Raw genomic sequence first — 20,213 nt, forward strand, 5'->3', positions numbered from 1 at the left:
GGGTGGGATAAAGATAAACTGTTTAAAGGGTACAAATCCAGGAGCATAGGTGACAAAGAATTTGAAACAGAGTAGGGGGAGAGAGGGATTAATCGGTGAAGGTCTCTTGGAGGAAGAAGTGATGGCTCAGAGGAAAGAGCACGGGTTTGGGAGCCAGTGGTCGTCGGTTCAAATCCCGGCTTCGCCACTTGTCAGCTGTGTGACTTTGGGCAAGTCACTTAACTTCTCTGTGCCTCAGTGACCTCATCTGTAAAATGGGGATGAAGACTGTGAGCCCCAGGTGGGACAACCTGATCACCTTGTATCCTCCCCAGTGCATAGAACAGTGCTTTGCACATAGTAAGCGCTTAACAAATGCCATCATTATTTCTCCAGTGCTTAGAACAGTGCTCCAGCGCATAGAACAGTGTTTTGCACATAGTAAGTGCTTAATAAATGCCATAATAATAAGGCTTTGAAGGTGGAGAAAGTGGTGGGCTGTCATACATGAAGAGAGACGGAGTTCCAGGTCAGAGGAAGGATGTGGGAAAGAGGTCAGCGGTGAGATGGATGAGATAGAGGTAGACTGAGCAAGCAGGTGCTAGAGGAGTGAAATGTAAGAGCTGGGCTGTAGTAGGAAATCAGGAGGTAAGGGAGGAGGGGAAGCGCTGACAATGTTTCCATTTGATACAGAGGTAGATGGGCAACTACTAGACGTTCCTGAGGAATGCGGAGAAGTGAACTGAACATTTTTTTTTAGAAAAATAATCTGGGCAGCAGAGTGAAGTATGGATTGGAATGGGGAGAGTCATAAGGCAGGGAGTTCAGCCAGGAAGATGATGTAGTAGCCAAGATGGAATATCATAAGCGCTTAGTACAGTGTTCTGCACACCGTAAGTGCTCAATAAATATGACTGAATGAATGAATAAGGGCTTGATAAACAGAGTAGCAGTTTGGATGGAGAAGAAAGGGTGGATTTTAGCAATGTTGTGAAGATAGAAGCAACAGGATTTACTGACAGAATATATGTTGTTCCTTCACTATTTGGAAACAGGAATCTTTGTCTTTAAGATTTCTCCAATCAGAGGATTAATTAATCCATCCCTCAGTTATGTTTTTTCCAACAATTTTGGGGGATTTTAACTCAAAGTGCAGGACCGGGCATGAAACTTTCACTGAAATGTACAGAGACAAAATTTCCAAGGATCACTTGGTCCATCTTTATGGTATATTTGAGCATTAGTCTCTGAAAACACATTGAAAATAAAGTAGGTTGTAAAAGAATTTAGCCAGACCCCGAAAGAAACACAATGTACTGAGTCCTTGGGAAAATTCAATGGAAGCATTTAACATGTCCCCTGTCCACAGGGACCTTACACTTGAACGGGAGTGACAGACATAAAAAAAATTTATGATCGGGATAATGGAATAAATATACTAACTGTACAATTGATAAAAAGCATATATACATAACTGTTGAGGGAGGGTAAAGATAAAAACTATTTAAGTGCTAGAGGTGGCTGATAGGTTGAAGTAACAGGCTTTGCTAGCTAATTAGGAAAGGATTTTTGGAGAAGAGGTTTTAGGAGGGATTTGAAGACAGAGAAAGCTCTGGGCTGTCGGGTTAAGTTCGCCTATAAATGTCAAAAATAACAGACGTAAATAATTGATGGTTGAGAATCTCCAAGCTATTTCTAAACTACCAATCAGGAGATGACAATCTGAAATTTTGGATTACCTGCGAAGGTCATTTCTTGCAACAACCTTTACTCTGTTTTCATCTATAGTATTTTCTTCCAGTAGTCTAGCCAGAGGGAACTAGCAAGATAATGATGGCTGTATTACAGAGTAATACAAATGCCAGTGTCTGTTATTGCTTTATTACAGTACTGTTCAAAGCTATACATCATCTAATTTTCAGTGAAGGATTTGAAAGATAAATTTATTATCTGTTGGTAGTGAAATGGAAACTGTTGCAACCACCCAGACTTCAACAATTTTAAACAGTCTATCTCTGTGTTGGAGGCCTGAATATGAATTGCTTTTAGCGGTATTTTACTTGGGAATATCTGACAGCAATATCATTTCTAATTTGGTACTTTTTGGTTTCTAGGTCTGAATTTGCTGGTGAGGAAGTTTTCTCTAAGGACATTTTATAGGATTCCTTGGGACCTGTACAGTTTATGAGAAAATTAGTTGTAAATACTTGTTCTAAATATTTGCTCTTTTACACAAAGTATATATTCATAGCAAAATATAAACAATTTTCACTAGTGAAAAACTACGTTAACAGAATTAAACAGATGAAAACACCAGTACAGTATGAGAATAGCTCTTGGTGTAATCGCCTTGGCAATGCAGTTTCAAAGACAACAATCTAGGAAGACAAAATATATAAAATATAATTCTATTTATTTTGACAGTATTGACACCTGTCAACTTGTTTTGCTTTGCTATCTGTCTCCCCCTTCTAGACTGTGAGCCCATTGTTGCGTAGGGACTGTCTCTATATGTTGCCAAATTGTACTTTCCAAGCACTTAGTACAGTGAACTGCACAGAATAAGCGCTCAATAAATATGAAAAAAATACAGAATTCTCCTTATGCCTTAAAGAGTAACCATCTCTTCCATTCTCTTTCCTGGCAATCCATCTCCTTTTCCTCCTGCTTCTTTTTCTTTTCTCCTAACCTACTTTACTCTTCCTCCTTCCCTCCAACTGACCCACTTTAGTCCCTGGAGGTGGATGGTCTGCCTAAGGTGGCCAGATTTATGACCTCCTCCTTAAGGAATGAAAGTAAATGATATCAGATTAAACTCTTAGCCCGGGTTTAAAAGTGTGTCTCACGTAAGATTTCTTCTGGAATTGGCAACAGAAGGCACTTGAATAAAGGCTGGGGAAACAGCATGGCCTAGTGGATAGGGCGCGGGCCGAGGAGTAAGAAGGATCTAGGTTCTAATCCCAGTTCCACCATTTGTTTGCTGTGTGACTTTGGGGAAGGCACTTCATTTCTTGTCTGCTGTATAACCTTGGGCAAGTCACCTCACTTCTCTGGCCTCAGTTACCTCATCTGTAAAACGGTGGTTAAGACAATGAGCCCTATGTGGGATAGGGACTGTGTCCAGTCCGATTAATTTATATCAACCTCAGTGCTTACTACAGTGCCTGGCACATCGTAAGCACTTAACAAATGCCAAAAAAAAAAAGAATAAAGGCTTAACCTACATAAATGAAAACTGAAATCTCAAACTTGGTATGTCCAACACCAAAATACGCATCTTCCCTCCTAAACTTCCTCCTCCTAACTTTCCCATCTAAGTTGATCAGAGAACCATCCTCCCTGATCCGGAACCCCTCATCCATAGTGATAGGCTGGATTTCAATCAACCAATCAATTGCATTTACTGAGCAATTACTACATGCAGAGAACTGTACTAAGCACTTGGAAGAGTACAATACAACAAAGTTGATAGACAAGTTCCCTGCCCACAAGGAGCTTAAAGTCTAAAGTGGGAGACAGTCTTCTGGACTGTGAGACCGCTGTTGGGTAGGGACCGTCTCTATATGTTGCCAACTTGTACTTCCCAAGCTCTTAGTACAGTGCTCTGCACACAGTAAGCGCTCAATAAATACAATTGAATGAATGAATATTAACATACATAAATAAATTTTGAATATGCACATAATGATAATAATGATGGCATTTATTAAGTGCTTACTATGTGCAAAGCACTGTTCTAAGCACTGGGGAGGTTATAGATGATCAGGCTGTCCCACGAGGGGCTCACAGTCTTAATCCCCATTTTACAGATGAGGTAACTAGGCACAGAGAAGTTAAGTCACTTGCCCAAAGTCACAAAGTTGACAAGTGGCGGATCCTGGATTTGAACCCATGACCTCTGACTCCAAAGCCTGTGCTCTTTCCACTGAGCCATGCTGCTTGCTGAGGCTGGGGTGAATAAAGAGTTCAACTCCAACAGAAGGGAGTGGGAGAAGAGGAATGAGGGCTTAGTCAGGGAAGGCCTCCTGAAGGAGATGAGCTTTTAATAAAGCTTTTAAAGTGGGGAAAGTGAATGTCATCAGACATGAAGGGGGCAGGAGTTCCAAGCCACAGGCAGGCCATGAGCACGTGTTGGTGACGAGTTCGATGAGGCCGGGGTACAGTGAATAGGTTGGCACTGCAGTGTGTGGGCTAGGTTGTATTAGGAAATCAGAGAGGTAAGATAAGAAGAGGCAAGATGACTGTGTGCTTTACAGCTAATGGTAGGGAGTTTCTGTTTGAAGCAGAGGTGGCTGAGCAACCACTGGAGTTTACTGAGGAGTGGGGAAACTTGGTCTGAATGGTTTTGTAGAGAAAAGGTCCGGGCAGCAGAGAGATATATTGACTGAAGTGGGGAAACTTCTAGACTGTGAGTCCACTGCTGGGTAGAGACCATCTCTATATGTTGCCAACTTGTACTTCTCAAGCGCTTACTACAGTGCTCTGCACACAGTAAGCGCTCAATAAATACGATTGAATGAATGAATGAAACACAGGAGGCAGGGAGGTCAGCAAGGAAGATGGTGCAGTAATTAAAGCAGGATAGAACCAGTGCTTGGATTTTTTTTGTATTTTTTTTGTTACACGAGCACTGAGGTAGATACATGATAATCAGGTGGGACATAGCCCATGCCCCACATAAGGTTCACATCAGCGTGGCTCAGTGGCAACAGCCCGGGCTTTGGAGTCAGAGGTCGGGTTCTAATCCCGGCTCCTCAGCTTGTCAGCTGTGTGACTTTGGGCAAGTCACTTCACTTCTCTGGGCCTCAGTTACCTCAGCTGGAAAATGGGGATGGAGACTGTGAGCCCCACGGGGGACAACTTGCTTAACCTGTATCTCCCCCAGCACTTAGAACAGTGTTTGGCACACAGTAGGTGCTTAACAAATGCTATTCTTCTTATTATTATTATTATTATGACCATGGTAGCAGTTCAGATGGAGAGGAAAGGGTAGATTGTGAAAGGTTAGTTGTCAGGATTTGGTGACAGATTGAATATGTGGATGGAATGATTTCCTGCTGTCTTTCAACTCTCATATATTTGATCTACTGCCAGATCCAGACCATTCTTCCTTTATAACATCTCCCAGAAGGTGCCATTTCCTCTCCACTCAAACAGCAGCCACTTTCAAGCTCTGGTCATCATCAGGACTAGATTATTATATTCATTCAATCATATTTATTGATCGCTTACTGTGTGCAGAGCACTGTACTAAGTGCTTGGGAAGTACAAGTTGGCAACATATAGAGCCAGTCCCTACCCAACAATGGGCTCACAGTCTAGAAGGGGGAGACAGACAATAAAACAAAACATATGGACAGCTGTCAAGTCATCAGAATAAATAGAAATAAAGCTAGATGCACATCATTAACAAACTAAATAGAATAGTAAATATGTACAAGTAAAATAAATAGAGTAACAAATCTGTACAAACATATATACAGGTGCAGTGGGGAGGGGAAGGAGGTGGGGGGGGCGGATGGGAAGCAGGAGAGGAAAAAAGGGGGCTCAATCATGTTACAGGCAGGGAACATGTATGCTAATGCTGTTGTATTGTTCTCTCCCAAGCCCTTAGTACAGTGCTCTGCATAAAGTAGGCACTCACTAAATACCATTGATTGATATCAGCTGTGTCAGGGGTCACCCTGCCACACATCTTTCCCCTTCTTCCAGCCAAACTATAGGTTGTTGCAAAGATCTTCTTCCTGAAATTGTCCTTGGCACACATTTCTCCCTATATCCCACTGGCTCCTGGTATTCCTCTGCACAAAGCAAAATGTCCTCCAAATTGGCTTCAAGGCTTTCTACCAACTCACCCCATAGAGAAGCCACACAGCCTAATAGCAAGAGCACAGGCTTGGGAGTCAGAGGATGTGGGTTCTAACCCCAGCTCCACCTCTCGTTTGCTGTGACACCTTGGGCATGTCACTTAACTTCTCTGTGTCTCAGTTACCTCATCTGTAAAATGGGGATTAAGACTGTGAGCCCCATGTGGGGCAGGGACTACGTCCAACCTGATTACCTCTTATCTACCCCAGTGCTTAGAACAGCGCTTGACATATAGGAAGTGCTTAACAAATACCATTATTATTATCTGCCTCTTCACCTACTATTCTCCAATAAACTCCTTCCATTCCTCCACAACTAACCTTTTAGCTACACCCTGCTCTTGGCTCTCCCACCTATATTCATTCATTGTCGCATTTATTGAGTGCTTACTGTGTGCAGAGCACTGTACTAAGTGTTTGGGAAGTACAAGTTGGCAAAATATTGAGATGGTCCCTACCCAACAATGGGCTCACAGTCTAGAAGAGGGAGACAGAAAACAAACAAAAAAAAATGTACAGAGGGGTCAAAATCGTCAGAACAAATAGAATTAAAGCTATATGCACATCATTAACAAAATACATAGAATAGTAAATATGTACAAGTAAAAGAAATTGAGTAGTAAATCTGTACAAATATATATACAAGTGCTGTGGGAAGGAGGTAAGGCGGGGGGATGGGGAGGAGGAGAGGAAAAAGAAGGCTCAGTCTGGGAAGGCCTCCTGGAGGAGGAGAGCTCTCAGTAGGGCTTTGAAAGGAGGAAGAGAGCTAGGTTAGCAGATATGTGGAGGGAGGGCATTCCAGTCCAGGGGAAGGACATGGGCCGGGGGTCAACGGTGGGACAGGCAAGAACGAGGCACAGTGAGGAGATTAGCGGAGTGGAGGGTGCGGGCTGGGCTGCAGAAGGAGAGAAGGGAGGTGAGGTAGGAGGGCGCGAGGGGATGGACAGCATTGAAGCCGAGAATGAGGAGTTTTTACTTGATTCGTAGGTTGACAGGCAGCCATTGGAGATTTTTGAGGAGGTGAGTAACATGCCCAGGACATTTCTGTACAAAGATAATCCGGACAGCAGAGTGAAGTATAGACTGAAGCGGGGAGAGACAGGAGGATGGGAGATCAGAGAGGAGGCTGAAGCAGTAATCCAGTCAGGATAAGATGAGAGATTGAACCAGCAAGGTAGAAGTTTGGATGGAGAGGAAAGGGCAGATCTTGGCGATGTTGTGGAGGTAAGACCGGCAGGTTTTGGTGACGGATTGGATGTGAGGGGTGAACGAGAGAGCAGAGTCAAGGATGTCACCAAGGTTGTGGGCTTGTGAGACAGGAAGGATGGTAGTGCCGTCTACAGTGATGGGAAAGTCAGGGAGAGGACAGGGTTTGGGAGGGAAGTTGAGGAGTTCAGTCTTGGATATACTGAGTTTTAGATGGCGGGCAGACATCCAGATGGAGATGTCCTGAAGGCAGGAGGAGATACGAGCCTGGAGGGAGGAAGAGAGAGCAGGGGCAGAGATGTAGATTTGGGTGTCATCATTCATTCATTCATTCAATCGTATTTATTGAGTGCTTACTGTGTGCAGAGCACCATGCTAAGCGTTTGGGAAGTACAAGTTGGCAACATATAGAGACGTTCCCTACCAAACAGTGGGCTCACAGTCTAGAAGACTGTCATCAGCGTAGAGATGACAGTTGAAGCCGTGGGAGCGAACGAGTTCACCAAGGGAGTGAGTGTAGGTAAAGAACAGAAGGGGACCAAGAACTGACCCTTAAGGAACCCCTAAAGTAAGGGGATGGGAGGGGGAGGAGGAGCCCGCAAAGGAGACTGAGAATGAATGGCTGGACAGATAAAAGGAGAACCAGGAGAGGACAGAGTCTGTGAAGCCACGGTTGGATAGCGTGTTGAAGAGAAGGGAGTGATCCACAGTGTCGAAGGCAGCTGATAGGTCGAGGAGGATTAGGATAGAGCAGGAGCCATGGATTTGGCATTCATTCATTCAGTCATTCAATCGTACTTATTGATCACTTACTGTGTGCAGAGCACTGTACTAAGCGCTTGGGAAGTACAAGTCGGCAACACATAGAGACGATCCCTACCCAACAGCGGGCTCACAGTCTAGAAGGGGGAGACAGACAACAAAACAAAACATATTAAGAAAATAAAATAAATAGAATAAATATGTACAAGTAAAATAAATAAATAGAGTAATAAATATGTACAAACATATATACATATATACAGGTGCGGTGGGGAGGGGAAGGAGGTCAGGTGGGGGGATGGGGGGCAAGGAGTGGGGGGAGAAGAAGGTCATAGGTGACCTTTGAGAGGGCAGTTTCAGTGGAGTGTAGGGGACAGAAGCCAGACCGGAGGGCATCAAGGAGAGAGTTGGCATTGAGGAATTTGAGGCAGCAAGTGTTGACGTGTATACATCTCTTCACTCATGCTGTTCTCCCTCCCCCACTAAATCCAGCACATCACAGCCCTTCCACAATCCCACATCCTCCAACAAGCCTTGTCCAATTCATTCCCAGCATCCCAAGACTGAGCCAGTTGGCCAAATATAGCTCAAATTATGGTAGTCATTTCCATCCATTCTAATCTACTTTTCTTGAATAATCAGTGGAAGGAAAGCACAGTAATATCCATTCCCACAGGGGAAAAAAAATTGCCTCTCCTTCTAGCAAATCTATAGTAAGTCAGTACCTCTCACAAACCACAATATTGTGGAACAGAAGGCATCTCTCATAGGTGTATTGTAAGGACCCAGTTTTAACAAGGAGATCATTTATACCGATGAAAGATCTATCCAGCTCAATGGGGGTACCTGGAATTATCTTCAAAATTATATTCAAAATAAGTCAGTACCATATATGAAGGGGTCAGTAACATAAATGAAGAGGAATAAGGCACGATACCATCACATTTCTTTTCAGAAGAACCCAAAACTATCCTGTTAAATTTTGATGGTTAAATCTGGATAACTAATTTGCTAGATTATTTCTCCACTAAAATTAGACATAAACTATCCCATTTCTTTTAATCCCTCACTTTAAGCGCTAGATGCAGATGGCAGCAATTCAAGAAAAAAATCACTTCTAGCAACGCTGAAATAAACTGCCTTTTCATAGCACTTTCAGATGCTATATCTAAGACACACCAGGTAAGCATACCTACAATATGTGTTTGGAGATATTGATTTTTTTCTCCCATGCCGAAAAGCACAATGCCTGGGTTTTAAACAGGTTTAAGGAGTTTGGCAAGGGAGAAGGATGTTAGAACATGCCTTTGAAGAACACACAAATGTGAGCAGACATAGTGATATTTGGGAGCAGGACAACAGGAACCCTAATGGAAAATCTGTAAAGAGCACTTGTGACTCTGACACTTTGAAGCACAAAATCTTCTCAGTCCACATTAATGAGAGATATTGGGAAGGAGCAGAAATGCAGTTGATCAGACCGCTACTGCCTGGGGAACTAAACTGAAGTAGGTATTTAATAATAATAATGATAATGACATTTATTAAGCGCTTACTATGTGCAAAGCACTGTTCTAAGCGCTGGGGAGATTACAAGGTGATCAGGTTGTCCCACAGGGGATTCACAGTCTTCATCCCCATTTTACAGATGAGGTAACTGAGGCACAGAGAAGTGAAGTGACTTGCCCAAAGTCACACAGCTGACAGTGGGCGGAGGTGGATTTGAACCCATGATACCTCTGACTCCAAAGCCCAGGCTCTTTCCACTGAGCCACAATTTGCCTTTCAGACCAAGGAAAAATAAAATATTTTCCCTTTTAGGTGAAAACTGACCAACAGCAATGTTAAAGTAAACATTATATTTCTTGAGCACCTTCTGCTATGTGTAGAGTTGTGTATTGAGTGCCTCTTAAGTTATATTGATTTTTATGGTCTTAAAGGAAACCACTTTCTTTTTATTCTCTAAGCAAAGTTCAAACTTCTCTCGGCAAACACTAATTCATCAGGTATCTCTAAAAATGCCCAGCTGAACTAAAGGACTAGAAATATTCCTTAATTCTTCCCCCAAATGCTCATTTAAATAAAAACAATATATATTTCAATTTCAGCGATTCACTACAGTCTTTCTATTTCAAAAATCCAAATCGTTAAACTATAAATTTGGAAAAATTTATCACTTTGTTTACCATGATTCCTCGGATCCATTAATATACAAAAAAAACTCTTATAGAAATAATTGGAAGAGAATAATAATTTGTATCTCATAATGGACACTTATTCCAGGGCTTCTTATAAAATAAAAGATAAATAAGGGAAGCAATAGCCTTCTAGTTAGTTGTTTTAGTCACTTTATATGCATTTGCATCTTAGTTTTACCATGTCCAAAGGAAAGCGGGGAAAAGTAATCCTCACTCTATCAGCCAAGTCTTTTAGCATTGCTGCAATTCTTTTTGATAGAAAATAAATATTCCCCCATCCTTTTGCCTTGATATCAGTATTTTTACAAAGAATATTCAATTTCAAATGATTCTGCCCCATGTGCTTGAAATTAAATGACTAAAGTCAACAAGCATATCCATTCTCTGACAGTGCTACTATAACAAGTAATTTTTTTAATCAGAGAGCTGCGGTGCTTTGGTTATAGGGCTGCAGGAAACCAAAGTTCCGATGCCAAGGCATATTTCCCAATATATATATTTTCCCAAATCCCTCAAACATACACAGCTGCACTCTACTCTGAAGACAATGTCTGTGGGATAAGATTTTGCTCCTGGTAATTTAGCAATTCCCCTTTCAGCATCATTCATTCATTCAATCATATTTATTGAGCGCTTACTGTGTGCAGATCACTGTACTAAGCGCTTGGGAAGTACATGTTGGCAACATATAGAGACTGTCCCTGCCCAACAATGGGCTCACAGTCTAGAAGGGGGAAACAGACAACAAAACAAAACATGTGGACAGGTGTCAAGTCGTCAGAACAAATAGAATTAAAGCTAGATGCACATCATTACGAAAATAAATAGAATAGTAAATATGTACAAGTAAAATAGAATAATAGATCTGTATAAACATATATACAAGAGCTGTGGGGAAAGGAAGGAGGTAGGGCGGGGGGGATGCGGAGGAGGAGAGGAAAAAGGGGGCTCAGTCTGGGAAGGTCTCCTGGAGGAGGTGAGCTCTCAGTAGAGCTTTGAAGGGAGGAAGAGAGCTAGCTTGGCAGATGTGCAGAGGGAGGTCATTCCAGGCCAGGGGTAGGATGTGGGCCAGGGGTTGATGGTGGGTCAGGCAAGAAGGAGGTACAGTGAGGAGGTTAGTGGCAGAGGAGTGGAGGGTGCAGGCTGGGCTGGAGAAGGAGAGAAGGAAGGTGAGGTAGGAGGGGGCAAGGTAATGGAGAGCCTTGAAGCCAAGAGTGAGGAGTTTCTGCTTGATGTGTAGGTTGACTGGTAGCCACTGGAGATTTTTGAGGAGGGGAGTAACATGCCCAGAACGTTTCTGCACAAAGATGATCTGGGCAGCAGCGTGAAATATAGATTGAAGTGGGGAGAGACAGGAGGATGGGAGATCAGAGAGGAGGCTGATGCAGTAATCCAGTCGGGATAGGATAAGAGATTGAACCAGCAAGGTAGCAGTTTGGATGGAGAGGAAAGTGCAGATCTTGGCGATGTTGCGGAGGTGAGACCGGTAGGTTTTGGTGATGGATTGGATGTGAGGGGTGAACGAGAGAGCAGAGTCGAGGATGACACCAAGGTTGCAGGCTTGTGAGACTGGAAGGATGGTAGTGCCGTCTACAGTGACGGGAAAGTCAGGGAGAGGGCAGGGTTTGGGAGGGAAGAGAGTTTCCAGTACTCTACCAGTCATGACTACAGGACAGAGAGTCAAGCAGAGGCCTACCCATTCCATTCCTAGCTTGGGCATTGGCTAGTGAGTGGAAGGCAATCTGCTCCAAGTCAAAACTCACCTTGCTGGGCAGCAGCGGCATGGGAGCGAGTCGGGGGCAGTGACTCGTTTACTGCGCGGAAAGCGGCAATGGTAAACCACTTCCACACTTTTATCAAGAAAACTCTACAGATACACTACCAGAATGATTGCCGATGGAAGTGGGGCGTTCTGGAAGAGATGTGTCTATGGTGTCACTATGGGTCGGACACGACTCAACAGCATAATGACAATTAACCAGTTAATCAATCAATCAATCAACCAATCAATCGTATTTATTGAGCACTTACTGTGTGCAGAGCACTGTACTAAGCACTTGGGAAGTACAAGTTGATCACTAGTATTTATACAATGTCTTCTTTGTGCAGAGTGCTGTATTAAGCACTTCAGAGAATACAAAAAAATGAGGAAAAGTGATTCATGTCCTCAAAGAGTTACAATCTAGTGGGGGAAAGGGACTACTCTTTGATGAGAAACAGCATGGCCTAATGGAAAGATCACGGGCCTGGGAATCAAAGGTCCTAATTCTGGCTCCCCAAATTGGCTGCTGGGTGACCTTGGGTAATCCGTAAAATGGGGATTAAGACTGTCCCCATGTGGGAAATGGATTGTGTCCAACCTGATTAACTTGCATCTACCCCAGCACTTAGTACAGTGCCTGGCACACAGTAAGCACTTAATTACTCCTTTTTTAAAATAGTATATTCTTGGGAATAAGAATCAGGCAAACTTTTGTTGAAGTATTTTTGTAATTAGTTATTAAGACCTGCTCAATTTCAAGCCTAGATGTTAAAGGAGTAAATAGTCAAGTTTTTCATCTTACATACGATATGACTATAATTGAGGTAACTCATCTAGACTGTGAGCCGTTTGTTGGGTAGGGATTGTCTCTATTTGTTGCTGAACTGTACTTTCCCAGAACTTAGTACGGTACTTTGCACATAATAAGTGCTCAATGAATACTACTGAATGAATGAACTCATCCTATGATCTTAAATGTCTCTCCACAATGCAGGATATACTATGACACTATTGCAATTCAAATATAAGTAAAAGTTCAAATATAGACAAGATGGATACCATAATTCAGTTCAAAAATGATAAAAAAATAACCTGATGCAGGACATTCAGTGAGACATGAATGAGCTTCCTCAGTTTCCTGTTTACATAAAGAACTGTAAACTCACAGTTTTCTCAAAGAAACATGTATTGCAGCAAAATTGATCTGATAGCATTAGAGAGAAGTGGTGGAGGGAGGAATCCACACAGCTAAAATCCAACCAAGGAAATGATTATTACGAACATACTATGTTACAGGCAAGATAATTTTGAAAAGGCATTAAAAACCTGCACTTTTGTAATAATGATTAGGGAGTTCAAAAAAACTTATTAAAAAGTAATGCTATTTAACAGAATGGACTAAGGAGGAAAATATATTGTTTTTCCATGAAGTTTAAAATGCTTTTGAATTGAATAGAAAAAAAATCCAAGTAGTTTTCTTTTATCCAACCTGATTTATGTTACCAAGAGAAATTTACCAGTGGTGTGCTTTATAATCTCAGTCATCAATCAATGGCATTTTTTGAGCACTTACTGTGTGCAGAGCACTGTAATAAGCTCTTGAGAGAGTATAATACAATAGAGTTGGTAGTTACGTTTCCTCCCGACAGTGAGCTTATGTATCAAAAATTAACCAGCATAAGCAAATTCCTATAGTCAACTGCTTGCCATAAATAAAACCAAAAGATCTGCAAACAATATTAATATAACTTACAATGCACTGCATTTTTAGAACTCACCTAGACTGTCAGCCCCATATGTTTCTCTGGAAACAGAGACTGTTTCCAATGTAATTAACTTGCATTTACTATTCATTCCAAACAGTGCTTGGCACATAGTAAGCACTTAACAACTATCATTGTTATTTTTAATTATGATTAATAATATTCAGTAAGAGGTAAGGCCTGTACTGACTGATTGGCCAACATTCACACCAGAAAAAAGAAGGATGCTGTGTGAAACACAATGAGCTGTAGAAGAACTAGGGCCCTAAAGTATTTTTCCACTTCCATTTTGTCTGTATACAAATTGTTACCAAAAAGAACACGTGATAAAACTAAAACACAATGGTTTGGGTCCTCAAGGATCACACAATTCAATGAGTGACACAAATTAGTTATGATAAGTGTGAGATACAACTGGTGAAAAGAGAAGTCTGGAAAGATGAAAAAGCGGACAAATAAGTGAATAAGTATATATGTGTGTGTTCATATATTTTTGTATTTGAAGATGACTGCTGATGAATTTCAGCTGTGACTGTGTTTATGGCTGAAAAGGCCAGTATGGGATCCATAGTCCTGGCTACTTTTGGCAAAATCAAAGGTATTTATTGAGTGCTTACAATAATAATAATAATAATAATAATAATAATAATAATAGTATTCGTTAAGTGTTTACTATGTACCAAGAACTCTTCTAAGCACTAGGGTAGATACAAGGTAATCAGGTTGTCCCACATGGAGCTCACAGTCTTAATGCCAATTTTACAGATGAGGTAACTGAGGCACAGAGAAATTATTAAGTGACTTGCCCCAAGTCACACAGCTGATTAGTGGCGGAGTGGGGATTACTATGTGCAGAACACTGTACTAAGAGCTTTGGGCGAGTACAATACAATGGAGTTGGCAGACAAGTTTCCTGCCCAAAATGAGCTTACAGCCTAGAGAAGGCGACAGACATTAATATAAATTATTTATAATATAGAATTTAAAGATATATACATAAGTGCTGTGAGGTTGAGGGTGAGGCAAATATCAAATGCCCAAAGGTCACAGATCCAAGTGCACAGACGTCGCAGAAAGGGGAAGGAACCATGGAAAAGAGGATCAGGGAAGGCCTCTTGGAGGAAATGAGACCTTAGTAATGCTTTGAAGGTGGGGAGAGTTGTGATCTGGTGTATATGAAGGAGGAGGGAGTTCCTGGCTTGGGGGAGGATGTGGCAAGATAGACAAGATCAGGACACAGTGAGAAAACTGCTGCTAGAGGAGTGGAGTGTGCGGGCTGGGCTGGAGTAGTACATCAGTGAGGTGAGGTAAGGTAGGGTGAGCTGACTGAGTTCTTTAAAAAGTAAAGAGGTAAAGGTAAAAAGTAAAGAGTTTTTGTTTGATGTGGAGGTGACTGGGCAGCCACTGGAGATTCTTGAGGAGTAGGAAGACATGGACTGAACACTTTTTTCATAAAATGATCCATAAAGCAAAGTATGGAATGGTGTGGAGACAGACAGGGGAGGGAGGTCAGGAAGGAGGCAGACGCAGTAGCCCCGGTGGGATAGGATAAATGCTTGAATCACCATGGAAGCAGCTTGGCTGGAGAGGAAAGGGCAGATTTTAGCAATGCTGTAAAGATAGAACTGACAGGATTTGATGACAGACTGAATGTTCATTCATTCATTTAATCGTATTTATTGAGCGTTTACTGGTGAGGTGAATTGAGAACAATGCCAAGGTTATGGGCTTGTGAGATGAGGACAGTGGTATTGTCTACAATGATGGAAAAGGCCTGGGGAGGGAAGGGGTTAGGTGGGAAGATAAGTAGTTCAGATCTGAACATGTTTAGTTTTAGGTGTCAATGGGAGACCTAGGTAGAGATGTCCTGAAAGCAGGAGGAAATGGGAGATTTCAAAGAAAGGGAGAGGTCAGAGCTGGAGAAGTAGATTTAGGAATCACCTCTGTAAAGCTGGTAGTTGAAGCTATGGGAGTGAATGAATTCTCCAAGGGAGTGGGAGTGTAGATGGAGAAAAGAAAGGGACCTAGATCTGAGCCTTGAGGGACCCCCCAACTGTCTGTGGGAGCAAAGGAGGAGACAGCAAAACAAAACAAAAGAAAAAAACTGAGAAGGAGCAGCCAGAGAGATAAAAGGACAACCAAGAGAGGAGAGTGTCATTTGTGGTAGATTCATTTGTGGTAAAGAGGATTTAGGTATGTAGTTGTTTTTCAAAGTTACCACAACCTTCCCTGTAGAGTACCTGGCCTTCAAAAGATGGAACAATTAGTCTCTAGTTGATGCATAATCTCCAAAACAGTTTTATTTACAAAAAGCATTCTAGCAACTGGACTGAATTCTACATTTAATAAACTGGAAAACAACATCCATGGACCAGGCTTGCAAAAACCAGTTGTTTTCTGCTTTAAAAAATCTAGAATTCATTCCATATACATATAGGCATGCCTTGTCTATGAATGTGTATGTCTTCTAATTATTGATTTATGATTAATACATATAATACAGAATCCGCTCCTTTGACCAGATGGTCAAAGTACCTGTCATATCCTGGATCAACTATAGCTTTAGCCTTCTCACAGACCTCCCTGTCGCCTATTATCTCTACCCTCTCCAGTCAATACTTCTGTCCACTTCAGATGAGTTTTTTAAAACATCATTCTGCTTATGTCTTCTAAACCTTCAATGGTTACCCATTCTTCTCTGCATAAAAGGGAAACTCCCACCTAACAGTCTGAAGGCTGTCAATCAACTCTCTCAGCACTAGTGATGCTTTGATCACTCTACACAACAGTTTGCATGCTTCATTCCACTCATTCATTCATTCAATCATATTTACTGAGCGCTTACTGTGCGCAGAGCACTGTACTAAGCGCTTGGGAAGTACAAGTTGGTAACATATAGAGACAGTCCCTGCCCAACAACGGGCTCACAGTCTAGAAGGGGGAGACAGAAACAAAACAAAACATGTGGACAGGTGTCAAGTCGTCAGAACAAACAGAATTAAAGCTAAAGGCACATCATTAACAAAATAAATAGAATAGTAAATATGTACAAGTGAAATAAATAGAGTAATAAACATATAGACAGGTGCTGTGGGGAGGGGAAGGAGGTGGGGGGGATGGGGAGGAGGAGAGGAAAAAGGAGGCTCAGTCTGGGAAGGCCTCTTGGAGGAGGTGAGCAGGGAATATCCCCGGGTTGCACGCTCTGTATGGTGGCTGTAACCCAAGATACACCTGTAATAAAATTCTCATGGAAAATGTAATGCAGGTCACATGGGCCAAGCTGTGGAGCATAAATACCACCATCCCCATTGGACTAAAAGTGCAAGAGCCCAGGCTTTGCAGTCAGAGGTCATGGGTTCAAATCCTGGCTCCACCCATTGTCAGCCAGGTGACTTTGGGCAAGTCACTTCACCTCTCTGGGCCTCAGTGACCTCATCTGTAAAACGGGGATGAAGACTGTGAGCCCCACCGTCGGACAACCTGATCACCATGTAACCTCCCCAGCGCTTAGAACAGTGCACTTCAGCCAAACTACACTCTGCATTTTGCTCTGTTATTTTTCTGTTCTGGGTTATTTTTATGATATATGTTAAGCACTTACTATGTGCCAGTCAGTGTGTCTTGTCTTATGCCGTCAAGTCATTTCCAACCCACAGAGACACCAGGGATACATCTCTCCCAGAGCGCCCCGCTCTCCATCTGCAATCATTCTGATTGTGGATCCATAGAGTTTTCTCAGTGAAAATATGGAAGTGGTTTACCACTGCCGCCTTCCATGCAGTAAACTCGAGTCTCCGTCCTCGACTCTCTCTCATGCCGCTGCTGCCCAGCACGGGTGAGTTCTGACTTGTAGCAGATTGCCTTCTACTTGCTAGCCACTGCCCAAGCTAGGAATGGAATGGGTAGGCCTCTGCTTGATTCTCGCTCCCGTACCCGAAACTGGTAGAGTACTGGAAACACTCCAGGTGCGACCCTGAGAGGGGGAGGTACTGGGGTAGACAAAAGCTACCCCAAGGAAGGAGGGGGCTTCCTCTCCTCCTCCCCATCCCCCCTGCCCTACCTCCTTCCCCTCCCCACAGCACCTGTATATATATATTTGTATAGATTTATTACTCTATTTTACTTGTACATACTTACTATTCTATTTATTTTGTTAATCATGTGCATCTAGCTTTAATTCTATTTGTTCTGAAGACTTGACACCTGTCCACATGTTTTGTTTTGTTGTCTGTCTCCCCCTTCTAGATTGTGAGCCCACTGTTGGGTAGGGACCGTCTCTATATGTTGCCAACTTGTACTTCCCAAGTGCTTAGTACAGTGCTCTGCACACAGTAAGTGCTCAATAAATATGACTGACTGAATGAATAGGCCTCCCGGTCTTAATCCCCATTTTCCAGATGAGGTAACTGAGACACAGAGAAGTGACAGATCTTGCTCAAGGTCACACAGTAGGCAAGTAGCAAGCAGCATAGCTTAGCGGAAAGAGCAAAGGCTTGGGGGTCAGAGGACATGGGTTCTAATCCCAGCTCTGCCACTTGTCTGCTGTGTGACCTTGGGCAAGTCACTTAACTTCCCTGGGACTCAGTTACCTCATCTGACAAATAGGGATTAAAAGTGTGAGCCCCATGTGGGGACAACCTGATTACCCTATATCTACCCCAGCTTTTAGAACAATGCTTGGCACATAGAAAGTGCTTAAGAAATACCTTAATAATCATAATTACTATTATCATTATTATTATTTATTATTATCATTATCACTACATCTCCCTTCTTCCTGGAATGCTCATCCTCTGCACATCCGGTATAATAGATGGAATGATCTTATTTGTGTCAAAGATCACGTGATAATGTGACTAGGTGGAAAGAGCACCAATCAGGAGTCAAAAGACTCAAGTTCTAGCCCCAGCTCTTCCATTGATCTACTGTGTATCTTGGGCAAATCCTTAACTTCTCTGCGACTCAGTTTCCTCATCTGTGAAATGGGAAAAAGATAACACTGCTCCTCTCATCAGTTAGATTGTGAACCCTGTGTGGGATTATATCACTATGTAGCATGGTGCAAGAGACATAATTAGTGCTTAATACATGCCATTGAAAATAAAATATTTGATTGGGTTGATCATTTAAAAAATAAAAAAGAGGCATAGCTAAAGAGACTATCCAAAACAAAATTGTTTTTCTTGAGACTTTACCAGAATATCATTTATGATTGCTTCCTGAAAATTTATAGTAATAAGGTATTTTCTCCAAAGTAAAATTGGACAGCATTTCCTGCTACAAAACTAACATTGCTCTTAAACACATCTCAGATATTGGCACAGACCATTTTATTCTATGTATTGCTTTGCAATCAGAAAATATCATCTTTATAATTGTAAGTATTCTATACAATTGAATCCAAAATCTACCTCTTCAGCCCTTACCTCTCTCCTCTGCAGTCTCACATATTCTCCTGCCTTCAGGACCTCTCTACTTGGATGTCTATCCAACAACTCAAACTTAACGTGTCCAAAACAGAACTCCTCATCTTTCCATCCTCCCCGTGACACTCCTCTCAACTGTGGACAACACCACCACCCTCCATGTCTCACAAGCCCGTAAACTTTGACACTAGCCTTGACTAAGTCACATTTTCTCCAAGAGGTCTTCCCTAACTAAACTCTCATTTTCCCTACCTGCCCTCCCCTCTGCATCACCTATGCACTTAAATCTCTAAAAAAAAAAAAAAAAAATTCTGGTGCTTGTTAAGCATTTACTATGTACCAAGCACTGTTCTAAGCACTGGAGTAGATACAAGTTAATCAGGTTGGACACAGTCCCTGTCCCATATAGGGCTCACAGTCTCAATCCCCATTTGTCAGATGAGGTAACTGAGGTCCAGAGAAGTAAAGTGACTTGCTCAAGGTCACACAGCAGACAAGCGGCAGAGCCGGGATTAGAACCCATGGCCTTCCCGACTCTCAGGCCTGAGCTCTATTCACTATGTCATACTGCTTCTGTACCCCCTTAAGCACTTGATAGTCATCCCACCCTATGTTCCACAGACTTTTGTGTAGCTCTGTAATTTACTTAAACTTCTGTCTATTCCTGCAGACTGTAAGTGCCATATGGATAGCAATTGGGTTTACCTACTCCATTCCACTGTACCCTCCCAAGCAGTTAATACAATACTAGGCACACAAAAAGCGCTCAATGAACACAACTGATTGACACAGCTACATTAAGAGTCTATAAATTAATCTACACAATCTACAAAAGGAACAGGATGTACAGTTATAACCTGTAGCTGCACAACCCATAGAGGAGCAGCGTGGCATAGTGGATAGAGCACGGGCTTGGAATCAATCAATTAATCGTATTTATTGAGTGCTTACTGTGTGCAGAGCACTGTACTAAGCCCTTGGGAAGTACAAGTTGGCAACATATAGAGACAGCCCCTACCCAACAGCGGGCTCACAGTCTAAAAGAGGGAGACGGAGAACAAAACCAAACATACTAACAAAATAAAATAAATAGAATAGATATGTACAAGTAAAATAGAGTAATAAATATGTACAAACATATATACATATATATGGAAGTCACAAGGTTCTAATCTTGGCTCCACCACTTGCCTGCTTCCCCTGGCCTGGAACGCCCTCCCTCTTCAAATCGGTCAAACAATTACTCTCCC

General features: G+C 42.2%; 1 protein-coding gene, 1 long non-coding RNA gene and 1 other non-coding gene across 3 annotated transcripts in view; 1 reads left to right on the forward strand and 2 right to left on the reverse strand.

Annotated features, from left to right (window-relative positions):
* The window catches only part of SLC2A13 (solute carrier family 2 member 13), a 481,564-nt gene that overhangs the window by 325,741 nt on the left and 135,610 nt on the right, over positions 1-20,213 (reverse strand). The gene's annotated exons all lie outside the window — the stretch shown is intronic.
* Positions 1-20,213, forward strand: part of LOC119945498 — a 39,900-nt gene that overhangs the window by 17,781 nt on the left and 1,906 nt on the right. Inside the window, exon 2 of the long non-coding RNA XR_005456240.1 lies at positions 8,891-8,996. This is a non-coding gene — a long non-coding RNA (uncharacterized LOC119945498). The remainder of the gene's footprint in view (positions 1-8,890; positions 8,997-20,213) is intronic.
* LOC119923605 lies at positions 17,383-17,520 on the reverse strand. Its single transcript, XR_005448907.1, has one exon. It is a non-coding gene; the product is annotated as a small nucleolar RNA SNORA7 (small nucleolar RNA).

Source organism: Tachyglossus aculeatus, chromosome 2, assembly GCF_015852505.1.
Source record: "Tachyglossus aculeatus isolate mTacAcu1 chromosome 2, mTacAcu1.pri, whole genome shotgun sequence".
NCBI classification, from domain to species: Eukaryota; Metazoa; Chordata; class Mammalia; order Monotremata; family Tachyglossidae; genus Tachyglossus; species Tachyglossus aculeatus.